This window comes from Lissotriton vulgaris, chromosome 7 (assembly GCF_964263255.1).
Source record: "Lissotriton vulgaris chromosome 7, aLisVul1.2, whole genome shotgun sequence".
NCBI classification, from domain to species: Eukaryota; Metazoa; Chordata; class Amphibia; order Caudata; family Salamandridae; genus Lissotriton; species Lissotriton vulgaris.
Window position 1 is genome coordinate 343337257 of NC_141695.1, and position 19650 is coordinate 343356906.

The 19650-nt window shown below is 45.1% G+C and overlaps 1 pseudogene across 1 annotated transcript in view; it reads left to right on the forward strand.

Annotated features, from left to right (window-relative positions):
• The window catches only part of LOC147701550 (uncharacterized), a 59173-nt pseudogene extending 46066 nt beyond the window's left edge, over positions 1–13107 (forward strand). The window contains exons 8-11 of the transcript XR_015297362.1: positions 1033–1138; positions 1895–1987; positions 8622–8692; positions 11864–13107. The product of XR_015297362.1 is annotated as an uncharacterized LOC147701550 (transcript). The remainder of the gene's footprint in view (positions 1–1032; positions 1139–1894; positions 1988–8621; positions 8693–11863) is intronic.
• Positions 13108–19650: the final 6543 nt, after the last annotated feature.

Consider the following 19650-nt stretch of genomic DNA (forward strand, 5'->3'; position numbering starts at 1 on the left):
CTATTTCGACGTGTTTGAATGAAACATATGCTTGCATTTGCACTATTTCATTTTTTATTTCTCTATGGAGATTTCTTTCCCTGTGAAAGACCCGGGCCATACTCTAGCCAATGTCAGGGGCACTTTGGATTGAAAATCCATACATTACCCCTGACAATAGATGAACTCATATTTAAAACTAAACGGTACTGTCAGAATTTTAAGCATGAATTGTAACTATTTCTGAATCTGTGATCCAGGAACAGTAATTTGACCCTCTAATTGCTAATATGTATGCGCCTAAATTATACACAGATATGGAAATAACTTTGTGAATGTGGTCCGCTGTGCAGTTTTACTCGAGGGAAAGGCAAATCTCTGTGGTATGCTACTGTCATGGACATGCCTCGGAGATGGACTGCAAAGACATGCATGCCGTGATTGGTGTCACAACCCCTTGATGATTGGCCGCAATATCATCGGAGCATATAATCACCAGGAACATTTTTCTTCCAACTGCGCATCCCAATGGATTTAGTTATTTTGTTACTTGACATTCCAATGTTATTTTGTTCTAGCCAAACTTTGTGTTTTTTTAGTTTTCAAAGAAAGTCATCTACGTGCCTCTAGCTGGCACAGACAGGAGAGAACACGCCTTTGATAGATGGAAATCTTTGAGAGAAGAGAGTCATGCTTAATGTCATAAAGAGGATCACACTAAGTGATTTGGCATCCATGCATAGAAGATAAAAAAAAGTGGGTGTGCCTAATTTGAGCTAATCTGCAGCTTCTTCGTGTACCTTGATTCTGGGATAACATTCTTTGATAAACAGCCACCAAGTGTTGTTTGGTTTTTAATTTTTTTTCTACTACATTATCCAAGGGTGTTTTCCAATAGGATGTGCAAGGTAGGGAGACCACATGCAGTAGGGAGAGGATGGAAAGAGAATGATTTGAGGAAACATTTTGAAACTAATTCAGTTCGAAGGTACTCCGAATAAGATATGGAGTGTAAGTGCCTCCAAAGTAACCTCTTCTTTCTTTGACTTCCAGTCGCTCTGCAACCATGTTACGTGCACAGTTAAAGCCTGCAAACCCCATGAAAAGCTGGTTCAGAGGCCAACACCCCCGCAGGCATGCTGCCCAGTCTATGATTGTGGTGAGTATAGCTTTACTGTACTGCTACAACACCCTACGTGTCACTCAGGTGCTTGATTGGAACAGGGATTAGCCATGTCAAGGAAGTCAGACAATGCCAGGATATTTTGAATCATTTAGACAACAAGCATAACGTTTTCTCAGATTAATTCATGTAATATTATCTGTTCTGCTATATGAGACATATCTGATTATGCTTTGTCTATAAGATAGCATTGTAGTGTCTTTTCTTGCAGTGTTGGAAAGAACTGTTTCATGCTCATCCTGGACGAGCACCAATATTTCAACTTCTTCAAATCTTATGTTTTCTGAACCTTACAAATTGTGGTGTAGGTTCATTTTGTTTATGTGATTTTGGATGTCCATCTATCAACTCACATATCTGGCTTTGGGTGTGCATGTGTCTATTCACATGGAAACCTATGTAAAAACCCAGGACTCCATCAACTGTGGCCGTATTCCTTTACAGACTCCCTTTATCCAACATTCAGTCATGCATGTACTGATCCAGCGAGCTATATATTTGTGTGATCACCTGTTATTCACTTGTTTTAAACAATTCATTTAAATACCTCCTCCACAAATGGGTTTTGACATAAACTAATGGCTTTATCTCTATTTGTGCACTTTTTGGCAATGATCTTTCAGTCACCATCTTTGATCATTCAGAAATGTGTGCCTCCTGCCTTCTACAACTATAACTACGTTTATAGAGGACCAACACAGTGGTCATTCAATTTCTATTTCCATCTTGCAGAATGCCAGTGCGATTCGGTGCCGACTTGTGGAAGTGACGAGAGATTGGTCCCAGTGCACCAGGTCAACCAGTGCTGTCCAAGACTGAAATGTGGTATGTATTTTATATTATGTCTTGTGATCCACTCTACTGCAGTTCACACCTTCTCTAGCAATATTCGTAAAATACCTTCTGATGGAATATTATTGTTCTCCATGCAATCTATGCAGGCAAAGTAGATTTCCTTATTGACATCTAAAGCATAATAAACATGCTATTTTAAAAACAGAATGACATGGTTAAAATTCGTTAGATTAGAAACTGAGCTGGACTTGTTTGTAAATGTCACCAGAACCCTCAGTTGTACTATTAGACTGTAATACACATTAATCATGAATTATTCCTGTCCCATATTTAATGCTTCTTGTAGGAAAATAAATTATTATTTGTGGTGAGTGACTACCCACCTCCAGAAATGTTCACATCCCTTGTGTGGGTGAACCCTTAAATACACTAATTTAACCTGAGCACACCCCTCTTGTAGCTATGGCACAGAGCTCACAGGCTTACCTCAGGGCATTGTGTAAAGTATTTATGCAGTACCAAACGTGTAGTCAAAATGCAAAACAAATAAAATCCAAGCCATATTTGAAAAATAGAGGAAAGAATAGTAAACAAAGTCACAGAAAATCCATACTGGTGAATGGTCTATGGTCATAGTAAATTTGCACCTAGGCATAATTTTAGGCTGACCTAAATGGATTGCATACCTGAAACAGGAACTAGGTTCTTCCTCTTCAGAGATTTGACCTTCTGACTCCCTGTTTTAAGTCTCAATCCATCACAGGAGTACACTTCTAAAGCCCCCCAGGTCCTCTGGACAGGAACGTAGAGACCGAGTATCAAGTAGGGGCCAACAGAAGGGTCCAGTTCAGGTCTAGTTTCCTCTGGTCAGCTGGATACTTCCAGGAAAAGGCCTCTTGCATCTTGTTGTCTCCATGTAGCCAAACAAGAGGTCAGCCAACTGATCCTTGGAGTCAATTTCATTGTCCTGGGTACAAAAGGGAGCAGGTCCAGCGCTCTCAAGTCACACACAGCAGGTCCAGTCCTCTTCTGATCTTCTGCGGAATGAGAGAGAGTTCTGAAGTGGGTATCCGGATATGCCATATTTAATCTTGACACTGGCTAGTGGGTGGGAATGACTCCTGAGCACACCGCAACCAATAGGGAAAAAGTTCCCAGTGGTACCTCTACCCATTTTACAGCAGTTCCTGTTTGTATTACTTGAAACAGGCCGGAAATGCCATGTGTTAAGACAATGTAAATCTTCACCCACATGAAACAAGGGCCCTTAAGTTTGGGGTGTGTGTGGAGTGTACTATGGTACTCTCACATCTAACACTAAAATCCAGTTTGCAATGCGCACTGTGCCCACAACAAACCCAGAGACTGACGACTGGAATGACAAACGCAGAGTCTTCCATCAAGCAGACAGTAGACACACAACAATTTTCCTATCATCCTGATCTCTCCCTTTCAAGTATGACCCAAGAGTTACATGTGGCTCAATAGAGCTGTCAATCAGGATTTGACACTGTGATGTCAAAAGGAGGCCCACAGCACCCGCATTCATATTTTACTAAACTCAGGGGCATCATCTCTGTCCATTCAGGCCGGCTGACACCTATTCAAGTCTAATCAATAACTGAGAGAAGCTGGAGAGCCAATACAAATTAACTTCCAGAACTTCAGCAAGGAAAAGGCAACTTCCTAAAATGTTTCCTTATTATTTATTTTAAAAAAACGGCTTCTCAATTGAATTTGATTTTTAATAACTATAAAAAATAGTTTAATTATTTTTCTGGTTGGTCCCATTCCACAGATACAGTATTAGTATCGTAATCTGTAATCTGGTTTTCTACCTAGGACAGCTAGGCATGCCACAGTGAAAATACCTTTTAGTGCCATGTCATTTTAGGGACATGGTAATATTATTTTATACATGTCCCACTTTTAAATATAAAGAACCCTACCTTGTGGGCTACAAGACTCGCATAAGTGTGGCTTATTAATATTTTAAAAGGAGGTTTTTACCTGCTACAAGGGTTTATTTTTCCTGTTTGCAGTGAATGTTCACAATCAATCAATCAATCAATCAGGGAATTGTGAAGCGTGCTACTCATCCGTCCGGGTCTCAAGGTGTTGGGGAGTTTGGTGCAGCTCGGGGTCACTCGAAGAGCTAGGTCTTAAGGCTCTTCCTGAAGGTGTGCAGAGTGGGGGCACGTCTGATGTTGATAGGGAGCTCGTTCCAGGTCTTGACCGTGATATAAGAGAAGGCTCTTCCACCCGTTCTTGCTCTGCGGATATGCAGGGTTTTGGCAAGGGCAAGGTTGGCAGATCTGAGGTTTCTCATGGGTACGTGGAAGGAGATTTTTTCATTGAGATATTGGGGTCCAGTGTTATGCAGGCATTTGTAGGCGTGGGTGAGTATCTTGAAGGTTACTCTCTTCTCGGCGCCGAGCCAGTGGAGGAGTTGTAGTTGTTGGGTGATGTGTTCTTGTTGAGGGATGCCAAGGACGAGTCTGGCTGCGGTGTTCTCTATAGTCTGTAGCTTGAACAGCAGGGATTTGTTGATTCTGGCATAGATGGAATTTTCATAGTCCAGTCCGCTGGTTATGAGTGCGTGGTTGACGATCTTTCTGGATTCGGGGAGAATCCATTTGAAGGTCCTGCGAAGGATGCGGAGGGTGTTGCAACAGGTGGAGGCGACAACATTGATCTGTCAGTTTACAGTGAGGGCGGAGTGGAGTATGATGCCCAGGTTCCGGGCATGGTCGTGGGGCAGGCAGCCGAGGGCGGTGGGCCACCAGGTGTTGTATCAAAAAAGTTGAAGTCAGTGCACAGCTTGTATTGTAAAGGATTTGAAAGAAGCGTTCTCCCGAGGTATCGCTCTCCGAATCAGAGCATGAAGATGATCAAACGATTTGCACCCACTTGGATTGGGGTGTGTCCCCATAGGCACCAATCCTACCCTGGATTTCCAGGGTAGGATTGGTGTCTAGGGGGATACACCTAGGGGGCTTAGGGGGACACGCCCCAATCCAAGGGGGTGCAAATCGTTTGATGACCAGGTGTTGTCCCATGCAGAGGGGGAGGGTCAGAGGACGCGGACTTCTGTTTTCTCCGAGCTGAGCATCAGGTAGCTGCTGCTCATCCGGGATGTGATGCCCTTCATTCCTTCCTGGAAACTGAGTCTGGTGATGTTGGGGGCCTTGGTGAGGGAGAGGATGAGCTGGGTGTCATCGGCGTAGGATAATATGCAGAGTCCATGCTGTCTGACAATGACGGCTAGAAGGCCATATAGATGTTGAAGAGCATTGGGGCTGAGGGATGATCCCTGGGGCACTCCACAGTTGATCTCTGTGGATTAGGAGAGGAAAGTCATGAGTGTAATTCTTTGGGTTCTGCTGGTGAGTAAGGAGTGGAGCCAGTCGAGGGCAGCTCCCTATATTCCAGTGTCGATTGAGTCTGGTAGTGAGAGTGCGGTGGGAGATAGTGTCAAAGGCTGCAGAGATGTCAAGCAGGATCAGGGCCACGGTGCGGCCTTGGTCGACGAGGGTGCGGATGTCGTCTGTGGCGGCAAGTAGGGAGGTCTTGGTGCTGTGGTTGCTGCAGAATCTGAATTGGGAGGGGTCGAGGATGGAGTTCTCTTCAATGAAGTTCGTTAGTTGGGGGTTGACGATCTTCTCGGTGACTTTGGCTGTGAAGGAGAGGAAAGAGATGGGTCAGTAGTTCTTGAGGTCCGTCGGTTCTGCTGAGGACTTCTTGAGGAGGGTCTTGACTTCTGCATGTTTCCAGTCATCAGGGAATGTGCCTACTTCGAAGGTGATGTTCATGGTACGTCATAGCTCAGTGCTATGGTGGCGGCAGCTCTGTGGAAGATATGCGGAGTGCAGGGGTCCGTGGGGGCTCCTGAGTGAATGCCTTTCATGGTTGATGTAGTGTCTTTGGTGGTTACTGGGGTCCAGGAGGAAATGGCAGGCTGGCTGTCGTTGCTGGGGGGAGGAAGGGGTTCGGTGTACAGAGTCTGTTCATTAAAGTTGTCATAGAGGGAACTTATCTTCATGTTGAAGTAGGAGCCGAGTTTGTTGCAGAGGTCCTGGGAGGGCGTGAAGTCCCTGACTTCGCTGGGGAGCTTTGTGAACTCCTTAATGATGCTGAAGAGTTCCTTGGAGTTGCTCGAGTTGCCATGGATGTTGTTTCGGATGAAGGTTCTTTTGGTAGATCTGATGAGTTGGTGGTATTCCCGTATGGCATTCTTGTAGGTGGTAGGGTCTTCTGAGGTTTTGCTGTTTCTCCAAAGCTTCCCAAGACATCTGCAGGTGCGTCTAAATTCTTGGAGGTCGGCGGTGAACTAGGTCTTACTGGGGCGCTGTCTGTCGGGGTTGCGGAGGGTGGCAGGCTTGTCTGCGTAGTTGGTGATCCATCTGTGAAGTTGTTTGGCTGCAGAGTTAGCGTCGGTCAAGGTGGGTGGGGGATTGTGGATGAGGGTGGAGTTGAGGTGCTCCTCAGTGACCTTGCTCCAGTTCCTTCATGGAGGGCGTGGTGTAGGTTTGGAGGCAGTGACTTTGTCGAAAGAGAAATGTACGCAGTGGTGGTCTATCCAGGGGGGTTGCATGGTGTGACTGAAGTGGATGATGTTTCCTCCTGTGAATATGGGGTCAAGGTTGTGTCCTGCCTAGTGGGTGGGGGTGGTGACAAGCTGTTTCAGTCCAAGGTTGGCAAATTTGTCCAGGAGGGTGGCGGAGCTGGGGTCGCTGATGTTGTCAAGGTGGAGGTTGAGGTCTCCGATGAGTATGTAGTCCAGGGAGGCGATGGTGTGGGGCACAATAAGGTCGTCGATGGTAGTGGTAAATGAGGTTTGAGGTCTGGGCCTGGTCTGGATTGGAAATGGAGGTGTTCGGTGTTGGATGGGGAGTTGCTCGTTCTGAAGGTGAGGAGTTGGGGGGACCTCTTGTGTGTGATGGCGAGTCCTCTTCCTGGGTGGTTCGGTTGGTCCTTCCTCTGGATTTTGTATCCGTTTGGGATGGTGGTGGCGATGTCAGGGGTGGAGGTGGGATTGGTTCAGGTTTCCGTGAAGAAGGCGACGTCTGGTGAGAGGGTGTCGAGAAGGTCCCAGATCTCTACAGCATGTCTGTGCAGGGAACGCACATTAAGGAGTATCCACCTCAGGTCTTGGGGGGTACTGGCATTCGGCGTGAGAGCGGTGGCCGTGGGGGTGCGGAGGATGGTGAAGGATTGTCGGCAGTGTTGGCAGGAGAACTGGTCATGGGTGGTGTTCAGCGTAGACAGCTGGCAGATGTTGTTCCTTCCAGGGTTGAGTGTGTGGAGGTCAGCTGAGTCGTAGTGGTGGGTGGTCAGAGTGCCAGGGTCCCTGGCGCTGGTCGCGGCCGGGTCGCGGATGAGCACCGACTGGCTTGCCTTTGGCACACCTTCGGCTGCAATATTCAGGATACACAAGGTAGGCCTGAAGATATGTTTGCACTGCCACTATAGAGTAAGGCATGATAGTAGCTGCTGCGCAGGAGTGGCATTTCACTTCCAGACCCTGGGTGCACTTATAACATCATAGACTAGGTAATTACTGACAACTTAAATGCACCAGTCAGTAATAAGACAATTTATTTATGGTTAAAGGGGGAGCACAGGCAATTTACTAGTGGTTAGAAGATTTTAAAGTCAGCAAACATATAGGGGCTAGTAAAAGGCAAAAAATCTGGGATGACTATGCAGAACAAGCGGATTTCCTACACAACTGTTTACCCTCCCATTGGTTGAATTCAGTCATTTTGGTCATGACGTTGCTTGAATTATGGAGACATAGTCCCTGCATGATCCCCTTGAATCACAGCTGCTTGTGCAAAACATGTGTGCTAAATTAAATCACACACATGTGGCCTCTTCAATGCTGTTGCAGCAATTTTAATTCTGCACTGGGGAGAGAAGACATATTGTCTCTCTTCTTGGCAACATCATTTAGTAATGTATATAGTTAAAACAATTCTCTGGCGCCTCAATGCATTCGCAGAAGAAACGCTTGCACGTTTCATTTAGGGATAACCCAAATGCATTGGGAGGTTTTGTATGGGTTCCTCCCTTACACTTCATTTCTGAGAAAGCGGATTTGGGGTATAGTTCCTTTAACCAGTCCTCTTGGGTTTGATGAGGGACTTCAATGATGCCATAAATTGTGTCATACGTACTATGGCCACAATGGATTGTGGATGTGCTTTTTTAAGGATTTTTAATTTATTTCACTGTTCTGTTAATTATACGTGACTGTTTAGTGGATTTTTTTCATATTAACCGAAGTGTTTAATGATATAGTGAGACACTTTCAACGGTAATGATATTTTAACTTACAATGTTTTAATAAAATGCAGGGCTTTTTCTAAAATCAAACACTGTAGCAGGAAGCAGCAGATCATCTAATTCTTATTACCAAGGGTTTTTCGTAAAACATGAATTTGAGCACTGAAATCATGAAGCATTCTACTTTCTTTCTACAAAGTGCACAGGGCCAAATAACCTAAAGAAGTGGTGCTAATCTTATTTATGAATCGCTTCTCCTTAAAGAAACCCTCATGTATTGCAGTTACACAGAAAGGTGGACAGAACATTTATAAATTCTGCAATACGTTGTCCACGATTTACTTGCTGTAATACATTATTTTCCTTCAATCTGCAGAGAAGAAAAAAGACGAATGCCACACTGTGCCCAAAGCAGTCCAGCTGGTTCAAGGAGAATGCGAAGCTACGGTGAGTGGATGCTTCTGACAGAGGCAACAACACATGAATATAGGATTGCTCCACATCCACAACCTGGACAGTGTATGGGAAACTTAAGAAATTGGAAGCAAACTGTTCCAGTTTACTAAGGCTTAGATTGACAACTTTGGTAGGATTTCCCAGTGCCGTGGTGAACTCTTTTTCACTTTCAGTTTATGTATTTATTTGCCACAAACCTTTGTGGTCGTTAGGCCATTTATTCATGTACTGACCACATACTGCAACGTACGTTAAGGGTCATCATTAGCTGTGCTTCAGACGAACTAACCACAAAACACTACTACAGATGTGAAAATGAACAGTAAAACCACTGCTTTTCCGAAGCTTACCAGAATGGCCTTACCTTTAAGTTTTTTGGGAAGAGAATAACATGTCAGTGGATGCAGGACAGCAAACCTGCACCACCTCCTTTCCAAGGATGTGGTCCTTAGGATGCTCCGAGGGATCTGGCTGCCTGCTATGAACAACCATGATAGCCGATGCAATGAAAATTCCTCCACATATAGACTGGGGATCTTACTGTAGATATTAAACACTAAACATGCCAATCTGAATGTGACTAAACCTGGGCGAAGTTAAAGGTAAACCGACAAAATCTTGTGAAAATTCTCAAATTTTGAATGATATGAAGTTTGCAAATTTTTACAAGATTTTATAGGTGTAACATGTTACTTGATTTTGCCCACAGGACACTGGTTTGAGCAGAAAATATCTTGCAGGAGCAGTAAAACGTTGACTGCATGATATTTTATCCTCAAATCAGTCTTACCAGTATCTCGTATGACGTTTGACGCAATATGCTCTCGTAATTTTGCAAAAACTCACTGGTAGACGTGACAGTCATGTTTAATAGTACGTAATGAAAGTCACAGTAACCAGCACTAATGATATCAAACTTGCCCTGTCATAGAACTAGGCTGGTTGAATTATACTTCAGTCGGTCCTGTGGGTAGATAGCCCAGTATGGCATTAAGTGTAGTCTAGTTTTGAGTTTATGACTGAGCCTGCAATTGATGCAATGCTTATCTGAATAAGGTAATGTTTATTGTCAGTTTCTCAGGCAAAATAAGGATGAGTCGACGACTGTCATTATATGTGATTCGAAACATAATCTGGCATCCCTCACCCCTTCAGATTCGTGCTGTTTTTGAGGTGGTAGTGAAAAGATCAAATAGTTCAGGAACTTGGGTAGTGTTACGTATTACCTACCTGTATCTTGTGAATGGAGCCCATGGGAAGAACCTCTGTTTTTGCCTCATTATTTTTTGTCCCACTGGTTTTCAACCTGAGGGCTGCACCCTCCAGTCCTTTTCTTACTGAAGCAAAACATTTGTGCCATTGACAAGCAGATAGCATCTCACCCTCCACTATCACTTCAGATGACTGAAAAGGGCAAAGTTTGCCCATTGTGTGCGGCCAAACAAGAATGATTTAGACCAGCTAATATTCGTGTCTGGCATGGCAATCTCAGAGTCAAGTCTCTGGAGCACTGGGTCAAAGGCCACCTTGTAGAACACCATGGACAGATCCAACACACATAGCTATGACATAACATCATCATCTGCAGTTGTAGTACATCATCAAGCGATGCCACCAAAGCCTGTCAATGTAGCAGGAAACACCTCAAACGTCACACTGCACAGTAAAATCGTACCTGAGCAGCTTCCTGCCCCTGTCACAGGATGCATATCATACCAAATGTATGCACCTTTGCTAACCCTGAATAATGAAATGCCCTGAGGAAGTGCTAAGCCTTATCTATAGCATAGCCTGATTTAGTTTGGTCACCATAGGCTGTGCAGCCAGAACCTACTAATTCGCCTACATGACGTTTTTTTACGAGGTGGCTCTCCTGTGAGGCTGCTACCAATAAGCATATAATCTGTATATTTGACAAACTCAGTGATGGGTGAAATACTCAAGAGTATGCATGGAATAATTCAAGCATAATACAATAACAAGAATGTGAAGCTCTTGAAGCTCTGTCATAGGCTAAATATTTCATTTCCCCCGGTGAGCAAGCAATCGTGCCGAAGTTGTCATCAGGAGACATGAGTGCCTTACATCTTCTGAACTGTACAAAGAATGTTGCTATGTAATCGTTCCTCAGGCATTTGTGGACCTGTGCAGAGAAACACCTGAAAAGAATGAGAAACAAATCACAAGTACATCCTATTACTTTATAACAGGCTACCATTCCATGGCAAAAATTAAAGTGGTTCACTCATTCCTTTCTTTTAGCCTGAAAAGTTGAAAAGCAGGAGTTTGGTAGCTGGGAACCCTTCTCTTCGTAGCACTCACCTTCTAATGCTGCTTTTCATTAAAAAAAGAACTGAGTATAACATAAATAAAAAAAAGTGCTGATAGATAAGAGACTAGTGATAAATGATGTTATGGAAACAGACAACACTTAAGGCCCTATTATAATACCCTCCACTTTTCCCGTTTGCCTCATGGCAGGCACGCCGGATGCAAACAGGGAAAGTGCGCCCTATTAGAAAGAATGTGCTGCCCACGGGGCACCGTATTCATGAGAAATACAGAGCGGCTGTTTAAAATATACCTGTGTTTCACTGTGCAGACGGCAACCCGTCTGCGCTTTCAAGAGGTCAGAGAGATACCCTTGCAGGCGGGTGCAGTGAGTGACTGCACCCACCTGCAAGGGGATGTCATGGGACCCCTTTCTCTCCTCCAGAAGGCTGCCTTCTGGAGGCATGCTGAAGGTGTGCCACATTTTTGTTAGTGACTTTCATTGCACCTCCTAGAGACATGTTTGCCTCTGTTCTCTCGTCAGTAATACAGTACAGGCGCAAAAGCAAAGAGATTCCCTCATTTGCAGGGGGCCACACCACCATGCAAATGAGGAAATGCCCTGTCTCAATAGCGCTGGTGCTATATGTGCGCCAGCACTGTCTGTATTACAGAAAGGGCCGTAAACGCATCTGCAGCCCCTTCTATAATACCAAAGTGCTCCGGGGGCGCACAAAGCGAGAGCAAATGCCCCCTGCGCGGCCAGGATACTTCTGTAATACGGGGCCCTAGTGCTCATCTCTGTGTCCATGACACCTCGCATATGTCATACCTAGCTGGGTGCCTAACCATGCATATGGCTAATCTCTGCTTTCTGTATTTCATTTGAAGGTGCAACTACAAACCTGCAGAGGGTACTGCCATTCTTCAACTGAATACAGCCACAGGTGGGAGCCGGTGCCACACTGCCAGTGCTGCTCGGTGAAACGCACCCAAGCCAAGACGTTTGAGATTCCCTGCCCCAATGGCAAGAAGACAACACTGTTGGTAAAGGAAGCTGTGGCATGCAGCTGTCAGAGCTGCTCCGGTGAAGAGGACGGCAGTGGAGAGGGAAGCAGTAGCAGCAGTGAAGAGGAAAGCAACGAAAGCAGTGAAGAGCAAAGGAGCAATACGAGTGAAAAGCATGGAGGCATTGGTGGTAAAAGCCACTCTCTTGTCTGGAAGTACATAAAAGAGATAAACAACTAGTAGATGGGTGCCATTTACCTCACTGGTATCAGCACTCATCATTCCACCTTCCAGTGAGTCTGTGCTGCCAGATAATGATGCCTCACTGGCCCTGTTTATACTAAATGTACCCCTTAATCGCTGCTTTCTTCTATCTCCTCCCAACTCTTGTTTAACCTAGGCGAATCCACTCTGCTTTACAGTGTGCCATACCAAGAAGTCCCAGATCCTGCCTGGAGGTTGGCAGCTGTTCACATATGATTTAGGTCTCCTGATGTCTGGGTCCTGCTTTGCATGTACAACAAAATCTGAACCGGTGCTGTAAGCTCTACTTTTATCAAACTTTGCACTACCCACGTGTTCTAACTTCAGTTTTATAAGGCAACTTATTAAAGAGCTTGGTGTTTGTATCAGGAGACTATTTGAATGTTAAGCCATTCTCAGTATTTTCTAGGGAGCATGCTAGTCATAGATTCACAATAGAATCAGTGCTGGATGCACAGGTACACTTGGAGACTCAACAGTATGACACTGACCACAGGAGGCCCTTGAGAGAGGTCGCCACCTTCAAATGGAGCTTCACCAAAGCTACCTCAGATTTCTCTGCTCGTCTCCAACTGCGTATGAGAATTTCTTCGAGCAATCACTAGCTATCTTCAACAGAAGCATCCTTTCAGAACTTTAACATATGACTCCTAAGGCCTGCACTTCAAAGTTTTCACGTACCTGCTCTGGCCCGTTTGTACACTTTGTATTCCCGATTCGCCTTTCTTATTTTGTTTGTATGGTTTGTGTCATTATGTACAGTGGTTTTTCAACAATTTTTTAAAAAGATTATTGCTACAGGTGGAGTTGATTGGGTAGGGCACATGTCCTTTAATAAAAAAAAGCTGTTCAATGCAACTAAACGCATTCTTTCTTTGCTTTCTGACAGAAGTCAAGTGTTATGTTGCGTTATTAAACTTTATAGAGTGCACAATCATCATCGGTTTCTTGGTGCTAGACCGTTAGGAGCTAGAAACTGGTAAGAAAATTCAGAAAATAAAAACATAAAAGATAAAACATAGCCAGGTTTTGAGCGAACATATGAAGGGCAAAAGAGAACCATGATGATAGACGACTTTCAGCAGAGAATTCCATAATTTGGCTAAGAATACTGAGACGCTGCGGCTACCTGTCCTGCTTTTTTGGATTTTGTTATTACTAATACATCGACAGTGAATGAGCATAGTGTTCACCAAGGGTTCTATCTCTTGAGAGGATTCCTGATGAAATGGAGGCCTGTCCTTGAATAGATGTATAAACAAGGCACATTCTCGTCAACTCGTGGAAACCAGTAGAGGCAAAGGAGTAGAGGAAAGAATTGAGAACATCTAGGGGTCATCAGAATAATGCGGGTAGCCATACTCAGACAATTTGAAGTTTCTGCAGTAAGAAAATGGAGATCAATAGATAGAGAGAATTGGCATGGTCAAGGCATGGTCCAATGCAGGCAGAGACAGCTATTTTTTTTTACCATTGTCTATTTTGCCTGTATTGTAATGTCTTTATGAATTATGCCCCTTTTAATTTCTAACTAATAAATACTACTGGAACAAAAAGAAAGAAAAGGAAGCATTTTTCTAAGAATCTTCAGATGAAAATTAGAGGGGGAAATTACAGAAGAGATTTGTTTAGACATATTTCATTGTCTATTTTCACTCAAAGGCTTTCTACAGATTTTGTTGGTGAGGAAGGACAACGATTTCAGCAAGCAGAGGCGTGGCTAGAGCTTGTTGCGCCTGGGGCTCTCCCTCAGATTGCCGCCCCTGGTGGGGGGGGGGGGGGGGGGGGGGGTTGCTGGGGAGAAAGGACGGCAAGCACTTGAAAGAGATCTGAGGAGACACGTAGTATCGCAGCTAATAATTACCTTGATCATGCAAGTTACATGCTCATGCATGATGCAGTCCAAGGCTACACAGTTGAATACACCGGTGACTGGCAGTACAAAAGAGAACACACAGACTGCATGATCTATCTGGGGACTCTGAAAAACCGCATTTGACATCCATCTGAGAGCTGAGTGAACAATTACCTGGTAATCCCCTCAGCACAATGCAAACATGCACATACATGACACTGTTCAGGGATCCATCATCTACAGCTGACAATAAATGACCATACATCATGGTACCCCCATTAAAGCAGTGGGGACCTGCACAAACATGATGAGCTCTGGGGACCCAAAACTAGCGTAACAGTGGTGAGTCTCTAGTGCAAACCAGGTAGGCTGCATTATGCTAAACTTACATGAGATGCTGTTAGGTGTATCTATTTAAATATATTGCCAAAATAATACCACACATTATGAATAAATTAAAGAAGACAATAACAATCAAATTGAAAATAAAGGGATGTAAAGCCAGGGAATCGAACCCTGGATGTACTTGAGATAATCATTGAGATTATGGGATGGGCTGTATTGTGCTACACTACTGTGACCCCCTATTAGATGTGTCTATTAAAAAATATTACCAACATAGTGGAGAAGTGTGGCTCGCTGGTTAGAGCAGGCAGACCCTGAAGCAGAGGTCAGACCCGGGACCAGGGTTCAATTCCCGACGCGGCAGGGTCTTGAGCTCAAATGTCCACGGACTCGATAATTCTCGCTTCGGTGCCTGACCTAATCATGGGTTCACACTCTGCAACTCTGGACATTAAGCTTGCTTAATCTCCACAACGGCCCCCGCGGCGGGATGCCTGGCTTTCACCTTGGGGATGCCCTGTAGGGGCTATCTCACAGGGAAAAGCCAGGATGGGTTCCCAGGGCAAGCGCTTAGAGACCCCTGGGTGATAAGCGCTATATAAATCCAATATACTATACAATACAATAAGTTAAAATAATTTGAGTAAGCTACATCTGAATTATACATTAGAAAAGAAAATGGTGCAATCTACATGACTTATATGGGGATACTGCCAAAGAGATTCAACCCTTGATGAGCGTGGACAAGTCACAGATGATACACAGTAAGAAGCGTTCTACTGTACATTGCTGTTTTAAGTAGTTCCAACGTCAGTTGGTAAAGAGCAGCCTCAAAGTGCATAGCTGCCAAGCTTTCAGATTGCTAGGTATAATATTTTCATAATTTTATTGTAATTATGAGTCCGCTGCCGCAGACATTTGCACCAGTTTTAGTCTTCTTAGAGTTTCTCATTGCTCAAATGGGTGTAATTACTGATATATACATATATGTTTCCCTCGTCTTCATTGCTTGAGTTTTGCTCGCAAAAAAGTGTCACTCATAGTCATTAAAGTGTCACTCACAATTACAATTTGATTACGAAAAAAATGTCACACATAGCAATTTGAAACCTTGGCAGCTATGCTCATAGTCATTGAAATGTCAATCATAATTACACTGAAGAGTCTGAAATTATGAGAAAATGTGACACATCTGAAACCTTGGCAGCCACTCTGCCACTCACTAAATATACCCTCTGAAAACTCTCCTCTTACCTCACTCGTGACTCGCTCCAGGGTCTCTATAACAGGCAGGGGTGGTTGGTTCGAACTTTGTTCAGACGTTCACTTAATCAGCAGCCAGACTCCAGAGCCAGCAAATCGCCCATAGAGCAGCACTGCCACTGCCACTGACTGCCCCAGGCCAGAATGAGGCGAGAGCACATAGCGGTTAGGCCCGGGACGCGTCACTGCTAGTCGTTCTCATCACGAGGGCTGGCCGAAATAAATCATTTAATGTCGCCCAGGGCCGTCATTGGTAGCGCTCGCGCGCTACAAGATTAATTGACGGCCCTGGAGGCTAGGACGGAAGCAGCTGAGCAAACACAAACGCGGGACATCGCAGCCGCAATTTTGAAAGTACTGTGACTGCAGCAGGTGCTGGCGCACTAGCAGTTACACAAACAACAGGTCAGGTGCGCACAGCGTGCTGCTTGCACTTTCAAACTGGGCCACGCGGGCGGCACTGTTGGCCCATTGTGGCCGCCTTTGTAAGTTATTTGGGGAGTGGGACTCCGTGTCCCTAAATAAATTATAAAGGCCGCCGCAACGGGCCACCAGTGCCGCGCGGCCGTCCCTAAAGTTGTGCCGCCTGGGGCGGACCACCCCCAATCCCCCCCCCCCCCTAGCTACGCCACTGTCAGCGAGTAGGTATCTAGTCCAACAATATATTTACCATTTACAATCAGAATTTCAGGTTTCTTCGCATTCATTTCAAAACAGTTACTGTCCATCAAGTTCCAGATGAATTTCATACCTCGCTGGAAGACCAGGCTCATTGTAGGATCGCCATCAAGAAATACCAGAACTCACAGTCTGAATGCATATAAGTTCGGTAGCAGCTTGTACAGGTAAGAGCGGCGAGGCGGGGCGCAGTGGAAGCTGACTGATGACTAAATAAGTAATATTAAATAAATAAAAGCACTTCTCCTGTATTGCGGTGGCTTTCATAGATTCACATGCCTGAATCATTCCCTGTCTTCAGAGTGGGAGTCCCACAGTACATAAGAAGCAATAATATGCACCTAGTAACCAGAAAACCTTGGTAATAATAAACAACCAGGAAGTAAAGTAGCCCTAGGCTACAAGAGAAAAAACTTCCACACTTGTGACTATCGAGATCCCTTTGTATCGTCCAAACTGCAGCCAATCAGGCAACAGCACCCACCAGAATGTTCTCCCCAAAGGCTCAGGCTCTCAGATTTTATACCACATGTTGTATGAAGGGAGTCTCCCTGAGCTCAGTACTTCACTTTGCTGACTGGATTTCTACCCTTTAGGATGTCATCTACTAAAAAATCTCTCTTCAGGCCTTGTGACTTGTGGGAAGCTCTGGCTTTTTTCAGAAGATCCCCACGAAAAGTGCATCTACTGCCTTTATCCTGATCATGAGGTGAGAGAGTGTAACATCTGCAGGACCTTCCTCGGAATACCCTCAGAGATAGGGAAGGACGCCTACTTCTGTGGCTGCAGAAGATTAAAGACCAGGATAACCCTTTATCTGAGATGGGAAGTGTGGCATCAGGGTCATCTGTATCCTCCAGAAAGAGGATGGCTGAGGAAGATCTATCTTCTCCTGGGGCTAAGGTTTTGAGGAAAGTTCAGCCCTCCAAGGGTTCTGGCTTGCCTTCTGAAAAAAAGGCTTCTCCATCTTCTGGATCGTCATCTGTATCACCCCCTAAAAAGACTGGAAAGTCTCTGGCATCTAAAAAGCTTCCTGGGAAGGTTTTTCCTCAGAAGAAGTAGACCCCGCCATCGACAGAATCGTCGACGGCTCCTTCGTCGACGATGATACTTCAACGTCGACAGTCACCTTCTCGTCGCCGAAGCCAAGGATGATAATGTTGTCAGCCTCTTCTCCGTTGATGCTGGTCTCTGTTCGACGAACGTAATGCCATCTATCGTCGATGCTCCGTCATCGGCGACGAAGGGAAGAAAGATCCCGTCGACGAGTGCTCCGTCGATGAAGACCACCTCGGCGACGGCTACATCGTCGACGAAAACTACCCCGTCAACGGCTACCTCGTCAACAAAGACTGACTCGACGTCAACGACCTTACTGTCGGCGAAGACTACCTCATCGTCGACGAAGGATGCCTCGTCATCGAAGGTATCTTTGACGAAGATTACACCATCGACGAAGTTAAATGTCTCGTCGGCACCATCTCCTTCGACGACGGCACCGTCGAATGGAAAACCGTCCACGCCTTTTCTGTCAACTTGCACTGAACTGCAAGTATGGTCCACCACACCATCTATGGCCTCCTTTGCCCCACCGGCTACGACAGCTTTTTTGCTTGAAAGATGTAGCTCATCATTGCAAGCTCTATCACCACTTAAATTACCTGACCAATTGCTGGATTCTGATGATGACGAGGAGCAATCTGATGTAGATGACAGATTCCGCACTGCTACGAGTCCGTCAGAATTAGTCATTAAATATCAGGAGGAAGATCAAGACGAGAAACCGTTCTCTGAGTCTGTGGATCAAGCTCCTGCCACAATGCCCATAGCACAGATGCCTTTGGTCCTTCTCAATAATTTGCAGTTCATGTTAGACGACTACTATCGTTGTTTCCCTCCATCTGAGTCGGCGGAGTCTCTCCCATCAACTCCCATGCCTCAGGCCTCTGCATCTTCCTTGAGATCTCCAAGACCACCTTCTCCAGCGCCATCTCACCATTCTCAGGAGGCTAACACCATGGATGAAGATAGAGAGGAAGGAAAGGTGGATGACAAATCTGTTCTGTTGGAGTGGGATGAGTACCAAATTCAGACCCCATCACCTTCTGCTCCAGCTAAAGCTAACTCCCCTCCAGTAGACATCGGAGGTTTCCATCTCCTGATGGAGAGAGCTACTAAGAGATTTCTGATCCCAATGGAAACAAAGAAAGGCGATTGCTTTCTTTATGATTTTAAAGACCAACTGCGAAGGCAAGTCAAAACTATTCCCATCATTGACTTCATATGGAAGGAAGGATTAAAAGTTATGGCAACACCCAATTCTCTTCCTGCTGTCTTGCCCCGGTTAGACAAGTATAAGGCACCGGAAAACTCTCCTGCATGCCTTATAGGACAACCTAAGGCTGATTCGGTAGTCGCCTAAGCGGCACAAAGGCGGGCCAGGAACCCCTCTTCTCCTATTCTACTAAGAAGCAATGAGACAGTCCACCTGCCACCATCTCTACCCTCCCCCCAGTCAAAGGTTGAAGGAAAAATATCCTGATTCTACCAGAACTGGTCCGCAATTACTACAGACAAGTGGGTCCTAGATATAGTGGCCAAGGGCCACAATTTAGAATTCATCAAGATCCCTCCAAATTCTCCTCCCAAGGGCCCACCTCCAGCTCATATCAAGGAGTTGCTTACCCAAATAAATTTGATGATATGGAAGGGAGCGATTGAAAAGGTCACTTGTTTGCAAAAAGGAACAGGTTTTTACTCAAAATTTTTCCTCATACGGGAAAAATCAGGAGAATGGCGCCCCATCCTCGACCTGCGCGCCCTCAACAAATACCTGAAAAAGCTGTCCTTCCGTATGTTAACACTTCAAAAAATCCTCCAGCTTCTTTCGGTGGGGGATCACATGGCCACCTAGACGCTTATTTTCATGTGCCGATCCTCCCCAGACACAGAAAATTCTTACGATTCAGAGTGGCTGGCAGGGATTTTCAGTTCAAAGTACTTCCCTTTGGACTTCGGTAAGCACCCCCTGTTTTTACAAAAGTTCTAGCTCCGTTGGCAGCACATCTTCGCTTAGAGGGCATTCAAATCTTCCCATACTTGAACGATTGCCTCATCACGGCAAGTTCTTTTGCAAAGGCAAGCGCGCATGTTCAAAGATGCCTATCACTATTCAAGTCTCTGGGCCTCTCCATCAACTTCGAGAAATCTCATCTAATTCCGTCGCAAAGAAAGTCCTTCTTGGGAGCTAGACACCCAACTCACT